The sequence below is a fragment of the Hylobates moloch genome, unplaced genomic scaffold (assembly GCF_009828535.3).
Source record: "Hylobates moloch isolate HMO894 unplaced genomic scaffold, HMol_V3 SCAFFOLD_22, whole genome shotgun sequence".
NCBI lineage: Eukaryota > Metazoa > Chordata > Mammalia > Primates > Hylobatidae > Hylobates > Hylobates moloch.
The window spans coordinates 43,700,686-43,712,244 of NW_026652297.1; the positions used below are offsets into that span (position 1 = coordinate 43,700,686).

At 46.4% G+C, this 11,559-nt stretch overlaps 1 protein-coding gene across 5 annotated transcripts in view; it reads left to right on the plus strand.

Moving 5' to 3' along the window:
• Positions 1 to 11,559, plus strand: part of PLEKHA2 (pleckstrin homology domain containing A2) — a 66,955-nt gene that overhangs the window by 16,984 nt on the left and 38,412 nt on the right. The window lies entirely within an intron of this gene.

The following is an 11,559-nucleotide window of genomic DNA, read 5'->3' on the forward strand; positions in this document are numbered from 1 at the left end:
CACACACACATATACGCACATACTACACATATACCATACACACCCATCCACACACACACAGAAAACCATCTCAGATCTTAGCTTGGAGAGAAGGATGCTGTCCTGACCCTGGCATCTGGTGTCTGCTCTCACATGCAGAGACCAGCCAGGATCTGCCAGTGAGATCCAAGTCCTGGATCCAGGCTCCAAGGCATGGCTTACTTCTTGTCACTTCTCTCCAGGGCTGTGGCCTGTGGCTGCTCCTGCTCTTCCAGTCTGGGTGCCCTTCCCCAGCAGAGAATGTGACCTGGTTCCCTGAGCCTGACACATGTTGGACTTCTTTGGTCTCCTGACTCAGGAAGTCCTAGAATCCTGGATTGGAGGTGCCCTTGGAGGTCACCCAGTTTTGTTTCCTCATGGTCCAGATGAGGAGAGCCTCAGACACTGCACTGGATCTTGGCAAGGATGTGGTCAGAATTAGGTGACTTGCTGAGCATCTTGTGGAGGTCAGGCACAAAGATGGGGGCCACCTACCTTTGACTGCTATGTCTGGGAGTCCCTGGAGTCATCACTGCTCTGGGAACAAGTTGCTTCACCCTGATTTGGGATCTCCAGCCTTTTCTTATTCTGGCCCTGAGTGCTGTTAGCTCTTTCCTTCCCCTACCCTTGAGTGATTTGGTGGAATGAGCCTGCAAACACTGACATGGCCTCTGAACAGCAAGGTCACAGGTCATGGCTGTGTTGGGATGAAAAGGGGTGTGGGATCTGGGATTTGGCTCTAGTTCCGAGGCTTGGGAAGAGGAAATTCTGAATGTCCCAGGGATGGAGTTATGCTTTAAGATGCAATGTGGAAAACAAGTTATGTGAATCTCTAGGTCACTGTCCAGGGACTAATCATCTAGTGGTCTTGGGCATTTGTCTTCTAGATTTGATGGCCAAGAGAAAAACAGTATACATGCAGAAAACATACTCAGAAAATCAGCTGCTGCTAATTGCCTTCTCCAGGAAGGATTAACCCTAAATAGAACTGAGCCCCGTGTTTCACCCTGCAGCCCTGATAAACCGGTTGCTTACTTTCATTTGAAGTGCCTAGTATTCAGAATGAACCCTTCCTAGGCACACTGTGACACCCTCAACTCAGCCTGGAATGCTGCCATTTGTCATGTAATGGGCCTGGTTTGCCTTCAGGCCCTGCGATATCATTTTCCTTTCCTTTGCTCTTTTCTTTTCTCTTTTTTTTTTTTTGAGACAGAGTCTTGCTCTGTCACCCAGGCTGGAGTGCAGTGGCACGATCTCGGCTCACTGCAACCTCTGCCTCCTGGATTCAAGTGATTCTCCTGCCTCAGCCTCCTCAGTAGCTGGGATTACTGGCATGTACCACCATGCCCGGCTAATTTTTGTTATTTATTTATTGATTTATTTTTGAGACGGAGTCTCGCTCTGTTGCTCAGGCTGGAGTGCAGTGGCGCAATCTCGGCTCACTGCAAGCTCTGCCTCCCGGGTTCATGCCATTCTTCTGCCTCAGCCTCCCGAGTAGCTGGGACTATAGGCACCCGCCACCACGCCCAGCTAATTTTTTGTATTTTTTTTTGTAGAGACGGGGTTTCACTGTGTTAGCCAGGATGGTCTTGATCTCCTGACCTCATGATCTACCCGCCTTGGCCTCACAAAGTGCTGGGATTACAGGCATGAGCCACTTTGTTATTTTTAGTAGAGACAGGGTTTTACCATGTTGGCCAGGCTGTTCTTGAACTCCTGACCTCAAGTGATCTGCCTGCTTCGGCCTCCCAAAGTGCTGGGATTACAGGCATGAGCCATTGCACCTAGCTATTTTTTTTTTTTCAATTTGGGATCTTACTCCGTTGCCCAGGCTGGAGTGCAGTGATGCAATCATAGCTCAAACTCCTGGGCTCAAGTGATCCTCCCACCTCAGCCTCCCATGTAGCTGGGACTACAGGTGTGCGCCATCACACCGGGCTAATTATTTTTATTTTTTGTAGAGATGGAGGGTCTCACTTTGTCGACCAGTCTGGTCTCGAACTCCTGGTTTCTTTTTTTTTTTTTTCTTCTTTTGACACAGAGTTTTGCTCTTGTCGCCCAGGCTGGAGTGCAATGGTGTGATCTTGGCTCACTGCAACCTCTACCTCCCAGTTCAAGAGATTCTCTGCCTCAGCCTCCCGAGTAGCTGGGATCACAGGCACCCGCCATCATGCCTGGCCGATTTTTGTTTTTGTTTTTTTTTGAGACGGAATTTCACTCTTGTTGCCCACGCTGGAGTGCAATGGCGTGATCTCAGCTCACTGCAACTTCTGCCTCCTGGGTTCAAGCGATTCTCATGTCTCAGCCTCCGAGTAGCTGGGATTACAGGGGTGTGCCACCACGCCCAGCTAATTTTTGTATTTTTAGTAGAGACGGGGTTTCATCATATTGGTCAGGCTGGTCTTGAACTCCTGACCTCAGGTGATCCACCAGCCTCGGCCTCCCAAAGTGCTGGGATTACAGGCATGAGCCACCGCGACTGGCCTGAACTTTTGGTTTCAAGCGACGCTCCTGCTTTGGCCGGAGTTAAGTGTTTGTTGCCAGTAGACTTGGCTTTGGGCACACCAGAGATGAGCCCTGGGTGGCTTATGGGTCTTCACGTTCCCTCTCCATTCTCCTCCTTTGTGTACTTCCTCCCACTCACCTGCTGTGTTAGCGCAAGTCATTCGAATGGATTTTTGTCTTGATTTACCTACTTCATGCCATGCTTTCCCACTAGGGCTGTGTTCTACCCAAACTGACTTGCTTGGGGAATCCTGTCTGGCTGTTGCCAGCTGCCTCCCTGGAGAGTTGGATCTTTCTTCATACCCTGGGTCACACACAGACTGAGAGTTGTGCTGTCAGTGGCAGATCACCCAGGACCACAGCGGCACCATCTTGGAACTTGAATATTGACGGTTGTCAGGATTCCCCTCACTCTGATTTGTCACTGCGGCCCAGAACCTGTGCTAAGCCTGAACGCTGTGCCTCGGGCTGTCTTCTAGGCTCTCTGGGGTCAGCCTCTGCAGCAGGTTCCCCCGGCCCAGGGCAGGCTCTTACTCTTTCCTGCCAGCTGAGCTCTCAAGCTGTTTTGTGGCAGAACCTTCTTCACGTTTGAATTACCAGGTAAAACTAACTAGTGGCCCACTGCTGGGGATTCTTTATGTTTTCCCAGGAAGCAGTAGAGCTCACCTGGCTTGGCATATTCTTGAAAAAGGAGAGTCTTGCTGTGATACAGAAATAATTCAGGACATTTTACTTCTTCAGTGGTTGGGTTAGTTCTTTGTTGCGTGAACAGCCAAACAGCCACTCCAGATTTAAGCGTGGATGTTTCAGGTAAGTTATAAAATGGTATTAGTGAGCATTTATTACTATGTGCCAAGCACACTTCATTGGTTTTTTATTTCATTCTGACAACAAGTTTAATTGGTAGTTATTATCGCCTTCATTCTGAAGATGAGGTGGGTGAGGCTGACGGGAAGAATTTGCCCGTGGTTACATAATAAAAAAGTAGCACAGCTGGGACTCTAACCCTGACTGTCTAACTCTGGTGCGCCTGCCATTATTGCTGATAATGAGACAGGCATCTAAGGGTGACTTGGAGGATGAAGAGCCTGTAAAGGTAGTTTCTGGTTAAGAAAGAGAAGCCTGAGGACTCTTGGGGCTGGGAGGTCCTAGAAGGTAGGGCACTCGTGTGGCTTAGTTTTTGATCATAGTGTCCAGCATTTGATGAATATGTGTTCATTCATTCATTCATTCAACTAAAGAGGGCCAGGGAAGGAAGTGGTCAGAAGTCAGGTCATTGGGGAATGTGGAGTGCCCAACATTGCTTTCCTGGGACTGGGGACAGGGCCAAAATGGAACGGAAGCTCTGCGGAGAGGGGCATCCTGGGGATTTTGGTCCATTCCTGTGAAGAGAGGCATTGAGAACTGTGTGTGGTCGTTGAACATCTTTATTTGATAGGGAAAAGGAGATCCCTGCTATGTTTTCTTAATTATTTAATAGGCAGTAATAAGCAGAAGATTTTTGGACCCAGGTCTCCGATCTTTGTGTGTTGAAGCCACCTGGTAGGTGGTGTTCACTGAGCCTGAATCTGTTACTGCTGCTGCTACTGCTGTTATTACTAACTGCAGCTTATACTTACTAAGTGGTTGCCAAGTACCGGCCATAGTGTGAAATGCTTTTACATGTGTTACCCCGTGGAACCTCTCCATAATCCTGGGGCCTAGGGTCTGTTGTCACTCTTTGCTCATGGTTATGCAGGTGGTAAATGCAGCGCTGGAGCCAGGTCCATCGACTCGAGTGTGCAACCTCCTGTTTGTCTGCCTCCCTCCTCCCACTGACCTCTGTGCTCAGCCTGTGCAAGGTCTTGTAGATGATGTGGAAAATGAATTCAGTGAGGCCTTTGCCACCAGGAAGCTTCAGGGTTAGTTGGGGAGAGGAAAACAACACACACAAACCTATGGTGCTAATAATCCTGGCAAATCATTATAACAGGGTAGCATATCATTAAGTGCCAGTGCCAATGCACGGATGCCAATATTTGGGTTGAAAGAGAAGGGGTTACCATTTTCCTTTGCTGCCACCCATAAGGGAAAGATGTAGGGCTTGGAGGTGGAGTCTTATATGGAAAGTTCTTAGGATGGGGAGATAAGAGATCAAGGTTGCAATCTTGGCTCTGCCACTAAGTTGATTTACATCTTAGGCAAGTCATTTATCCTGTGGAGTATGGGCATTCTAGGTGATGCTTTCACCACCACACCCGGCTAATTTTTGTAGTTTTAGTAGAGACAGGGTTTCACCATGTTGGTCAGGCTGGTCTTGAACTCCTGACCTCAAATGATCCTACTGCCTTGGCCTCCCAAAGTACTGGGATTACAGGCATGAGCTACCGCGCCCAGCCTCTAGGTGATCCTTACGTGCCTTTTATCCTTTCATTTCCTGAGAATAGAAGGAGATCCTGGAGTTCAACAGCATTATTAACACATATTTACTAAATTTGTTCAGTGTGCCACATGCCGATCTAAATACTGTGGCTACTTCAGTGAACAAGACAGTCTTTGCCTTCATAGAGTTTACACTGTATTTGGGGAAACAGACAATTGGGGTGGGGAGAGCTGGGGGCCCCCCTTCACTGAGGAGGTGTCACTAGATCTAGATGTCGAAGGGCATGTGAGGTTCATTTTTGCTATGCATTTTCGTATTTGCAGAGCATTTTGTGGGTTTTCACTTACTCTTTAAAATTTTTATTTATTTATTTTTTTAAGACAGAGTCTCACTCTGTTGCTGAGGATCCAGTGCAGTGGCGCGATCTCAGCTCACTGCAACCTCCGCCTCCCAGCTTAAAGAAATTCTCGTGCCTCAGCCTCCCAAGTAGCTGGGATTACAGGCCTGCACCACCATGCTTGGCTACTTTTTGTATTTTATTAGAGATGGGGTGTCACCACGTTGGCTAGGCTGGTCTTGAACTCCTGACCTCAGGTGATCCACCCACCTCGGCATCCAAAGTGCCGGGTTACAGATGTGAGCCACTATGCCCGGCCCAGTTTTCACTTACAAGATGTCTTTTGATTGTTATACCTACTCTGCCCCAAGCAGAGATGAGGAGGAGGAGGGCGTTCTCAGTTGGTGAAACAGCAGTCATTGTGGGGCAGAGGTGAGCTCTCCTGGTTGGAGGGGCATTTAAGGTCGTCAGGGTCCCCAGAAGAAGACCCTGAGACAAGGAGTCAGGCGCCGAGACAGGGAGTCAGGCGCGGAGACAAGATCTGTCAGGAAGTTCTTTATTGAGGAAATGTTCCCGCGGGGACTGTGAAGAGAGATGGGGAAGGAGGACAGGGAAGGGAGGAGGCCAGACAAGGGTGTGAGCTCAGGTGGAAGTCTGAGCAAGGGACGGTTTCACTGTGGGCCTGCAGGAGCGCTGGGGTGAGTCATGCCTCAGCCTTGTCTCAGGGAGCTGGGCTTTCCTGTGCCTGCACCGGGCAGTCACTGGCTCCAGCTCTGCACATGTGGGCAGAACGGCTTCCAGCAGCCCCAAGGCAGTTCTCTGAAGCAGAGCTGTGGATGCAGGCCGTGGAAGGCACAGCCAAATGGCAAAAAAAGATGGAGGGAATTTGGGAGGCCAGTGGCAATGTCTGCTAGATCGGCATACGGTGGGGGTGTGTTGGGAATCAGAACACAGCATGGGCCAGGCGCAGCCTTGAATGTCTGGCAGAATTTAGAATCAGTGTGGTTAAGTAATGAATCAAGGCTTCTCGTACAGGTAGTGGTGACTCTAAACTGATATAGAACAAAAACCCATTAGCTAAAAAGGACCTGTATAAATGGAAAGTCTCTATTATTGATTATGGACACTGATTTGGCTAATGCATTTAAAAATCAATATACTGACGATATCAAGCAAACATTTTTTTAAATTATAGTAAGGACGTTCAGCATGAGATCTACCCTTTTAACAAATTTTTAAATGCATGATATCATATTGTTGACCGTAGGCATGATGTTATACAGCCAGTCTCCCCACTCTAGAACGTCCTCATCTTGCATGCAATCAAATAATTATTGAACAGAAACAAATGCTGGCTTGATTTTCCTTGAAATGTTACTACAATATATGGCACTAGCTGTTGTACTTTAATTTCACATTGGTTCCCATCACGATAGAGATGAAATTCCTTAGGGCCGCCCTACTCTAGTACAGCAATCTGCAGAGTAACTATGTTTTAGTTGCAGAGAATTGCTTACGTCCCCCTCTTTCTAATGTCCACTTGGCTAAGTAATTGCAAGACCAAATTATATGGCCCTGAACAAAGAGTAAACAAGCGCGAAACACAATATTGCACTAGATTGCTGGTCTCGTCAAATTTACTCTGTCAAATGTGGTTTTTCCTCTTTTTCCAAAAAATACGTAGATGCTTTTACTTTCCAAAGGCCACGATATGACTCATGGATCATGAAATAACCAAAAAGATTGCATGGCTCTTAGTACTCCTGGGATGCCAATGAAAGCCCTTTGCTTTTATTTAATTTTTTTAAATAAACTGAAAGCAGTTCTTTCCATTGATGGGGTGAAGAGCGTTAGCAGTGTTGGTAACAAGATGGATATTTGGTGCATTTTAGTAGCAAGCATACAAAGTTATGGGAGGAGGTTATAATAACACATAATTATAATGGACAGTACTGTTGTCTAAAAGGCTACATGAAAATTGGTGTTTTTTTTAAAAAAATGTGAAACTTTCCTAAGCAAATTTTGGCTGAAAGCCAGGAATAATTTTTGCATTGTGTGCTTCAACCTGTCTGAATGCCAAGAACCAGGAAATAACATTCTTTAAATATTGGGCAATAGATGCACGTGGTGCAAAATTTGGAATGTAGGACTGCAGAGTTAGCGACAAATTTCTCCCTCCCACTTCTGTCCTCTCGGCAGGGGCAGCCAGTCTTGACAGTTTCTTGTGTCTGTCTGGGGATTATCTCTGCCTATGAGACTATCTCTTAAGATCATGGTAACTTTCAGATCTTCAGCAAATTGTTTGGGCAAAGTGTCTTAAATTCATGGATTTTGTGTAACTGATATCTTAACTATCCATGTAGACATGTGATTTCCAGGAGTCAGTAGAATTGCTGATATGCTTTTGTCTGTGGTGTGTTAGAGTAAGAATGCAGAATCCTTTGGTTAAAAAAAAAAAAATCCCAAAAGAAGATTATAAATGACAAATCTGTATTTTTACCAAATGCAAATTTTGCTAAGGGTAAAATTATTATTAAAAATTACTTTTTTTTTTTTTTTTTTTTAGAGACAGGGTTCTTACTCCGTCTCCGAGACTGGAGTGTAGTGTGCAATCATAGCTCACTGCTGGATTTGACTGGGCCTGGTCAAAACATGTTTAGAATTAAAATTATATGTGGGCTTTTTGAGAGCTTAATGTAAAATAAAAAAGTGCAATTTTGCTTTATGTGTTTTCTGTAGGCATCGTATTTTTTAAACAATTTGTTTCTTTATAACAGGATGTACTTTGTCTAAATTTAAAAAAATTAAAAACTAAGCCGGGTGCCGTGGCTCACGCCTGTAATCCCAGCACTCTGGGAGGCCAAGGCAAGTGATCACCTGAGGTCAGGAGTTCGAGACCAGCCTAGCCAACATGGCGAAACCCTGTCTCTACTAAAAGTACAATAATTAGCAGGGCATGGTGGCAAGCTACTCAGGAGGCTGAGGCAGGAGAATTGCTTGAACCGGGGAGGCAGAGGTTGCAGTGAGCTGAGATCTCGCCACTGCACTCCAGCCTGGGTAACAAGAGCGAGACTCCGTCTCAAAAACAAAAAACAAAAAACAAAAACAAACAAAACCTAAGTAGCACATTGAAAGAATTGTGTTAAGAGTTAGCACTACTCAGTATTAAAGTCCAAGCAGCTAAACAGATAGAAGCTATGAAACTTAGCAGAGGTTAAATAACTTGCGAAACCATAGTGATGACTATTCTAAGTTTTCTCAAAGCCTCTCTTTGGTATGTTGTTGTTAAATTTTGCTTTACATTTTAACCTTCAACATTTGTTCAATATATTTATTATATACATCTCTTTCTATATTTATAGATCTAGTTCTCTACCAAAGAATGGTATGACCAGACATGGTGGCTCCTGTCTGTAATCCCAGCCCTTTGGGAGGCTGAGGTGGGAGGATCACTTGAGGCCAGGAATTTGAGACCAGCCTGGGCAATGTAGGAAGACCCTATCTCTAAAAAAAAATAATAATAATAAAATAAAGAAATTAGGCAGTCGTGGTGGCATATGCCTGTAGTCTCAGGTACTTGGGAGGCTGAGGTGGGAGGATCACTTGAGCTCAGGAGTTAGAAGCCACAGTGAGCTGTGATCAGGACACTGTACTCCAGCCTGAGTTACAGAGCAAGACGCTGTCTCAAAAAAAAAGTCATTTTATTAATTTATTATCTAAATTGTGTCTCTAAGGCAAAGGAGGTTATTGCATGTTTGGGAGAGGGGTTCATATTAGAGTTTGCTTCAGAGACCAGTTTTATTAGTTATATCAGTTGAGCACAGGACAACATAATGAATATATTCATTAAGGAAACATCCATTTTTTGAGCCTCCTGTCCTCATCCACAATATATGGTAATGATTCAATGGTCTCCACCTGTGACATTGTTGCTGTGAAGAGTAAATAATGTATGTGAAAATGCTTTGATGAGCTCTAAAGTGCTACAGATGTTCTGTTAAGAAAGTTTCTTCTAGCCAGGACATCGGGATGGATGGGGAAGTGGGGAGAGCTGCAGCTGGAGATGACGACTGGGGATTTGTCACAGAGCTTCCTGATATGCCTGAGGTGGTGGGAATGGAGAGTGGGGGGGCAGGTTTAGAGGCCACATGAGGGAAGAATGTTTGAAAGTTTAGTACCTGGTTGACTGGGGAGAGGAGGTGGGATTACTGACAGAGACTGGGGAGGGGAGAGGGAAACCGATTAGAAGGTGGAGGGGAAATGACATTGAGTTTGAGGCTGGATTGACAAAGGGCTGATGGAGTTGGCTTATTGAGTTTACAGCTTTAGAAACATTTAGGTGGCCAGCGGTCAGGCTTGGGACCCAAATGCGCCCAGGAGATTATCTGAAGCCCAGGCCTCTGACCTGGTCTTTTTTTTTTTTCTTTCTTTTTGAGGTGGAGTCTCACTCACTCTGTCACCCAGGCTGGAGTGCAATGGTGTGATCTTGGCTCACTGCAACCTCCGTCTCCCAGGTTCAAGCGATTCTCCTACCTCAGCCTCCCGGATACCTGGGATTAAAGGTGTACGCCACCACACCCGGCTAATGTTTGTATTTTTAGTAGAGATAGGGTTTCACCATGTTGGCCAGGTTGGTCTTGAACTCCTGACCTCAAGTGATCCATCCGCCTTGGCCTCCCAAAGTGTTGAGATTACAGGCATGAATCACCGCACCCGGCCTGACCTGGTCTTTAAGTCTCTGTCACCAGAGTTGGAAGATGGAAATAAAGGGAATGGGGGTGTGGCTGAGAGACTTAACACACAATGAAATTTATCCTGTCTAAAGCTGATACTGGTGTCTGTCAACAAGAAATCGACATCCAAGTAATAGAAGAAAAACATTAAGCCCACACAGCAGAGGATGATATAGAATCGACTTCTCCTGAAGGGAAAGATTAAATACACACTTTGAACTGGAGAATGGGGAGAGTAGCTATCAGCGTGTCGTGTGTCCCCGCGTTAGCATCAGCAAGTGGACCTACAGGGCAGAGGGGAGGAGAGGTGTTTGGCCCTAGAGCAGCAGGTAGAGCCATGGCCCAGGTCACCTGGTGCCTGGGATTCACTTGGCTCCCCTGCTTTGGTTGCTCATGTCAGGGTGAGGGCTTTGGATTGTGGGGCAGCGGCAGCTATGCTCCTCCTTCTCAGTCCTGTCACATCGTTCTCCTACATTCAAATGTCTACTCCGAGCTATACCCCCTCTGTAGGCACATTCTTTCTGTGAGTCTAGATGGCCGTGGCTTTTGGTGGCTGAGCTATGGTTTTAGCTCACAGACAGCCATGTCAGCTCATGCCCTAGCTCTGGGATTACCAGGGACGTCCCCTCCCTCTGTCTCCTGCTAGCTGCTTTTTACTGTCACTGGACACCCCAGGGGCCTGTAAGAGAAGGTCAGATGGCACCAGCATCTCTCCTTCCTTCCCCCTTTCTGCTCTGAATCCCTGGTCTATTGGAGTTTGGCACCCAAGAGCCAGTTGGACAAGTTCCTGCCCTGCCCAGCTTGGGCAATGACACTGGGCCTCTTTTGGTATAACCCTGCTGGTCCTGCTTTTGTATTTACCTTTCATTGATAATCAGCTCTTAGATAATGTCTCATGGCAGATGGCAGGGCCTAAAGGAAAGTGCATGGGATTTGGGAATCAGGAAGGGTTGGGCTTGAATACTGGCTCCCCTGCTTGCTGCCTGTGTGACCTCGGGCAGGTTCCTTCACCTGCCCCATTGTTAGTTTCTTCATCTGTGAAATGGGATTGTTAGGATTAGGCGACCACATGCGAAGGTGCATAGCAGCATGTCTGGCGCATCATAATTTCTAAATATATGTTAGTTTCCTTCTTTCTTTCTCAGGCTGTTACTTTGCCAAAGCACCAGATTGATGTTAGGAGTTTGAGCTCTGTCTTCATTTGGCTCCCTAAGGAAGTCACTTCCCCCAGTTGAGCCTTAGGGGACTCATGTGTAGGGAATGAAGAGGTATGCACAGGACCTTTGAGTGCTGACATGCTGTGAGTTTATGGATCGATAGTTGGGTCTTCTGGTCATTTCTGTGTTCTTTGTGACTCTCACTGGAAGAGGCGGAAGGGAGTAGAAGTCACATGGGTAAAAATTTCTCCTTCAACAAGAAATACTGCTGTTGCTAGAAAAAGGATTAATGTGGGAGGTGTGCCACATCCCTGTATGGGCACCTCAGCTGCTTCCTTGGTGATGGAGAAGAATAAGCCATATATTTTCCCCTCCTGGGGAGCTGGCTCCTTCAAGGACCTTAGTGGCCGAAGAGCTCTTGAGCAAAAAGGAAGGTACTGGCATTGT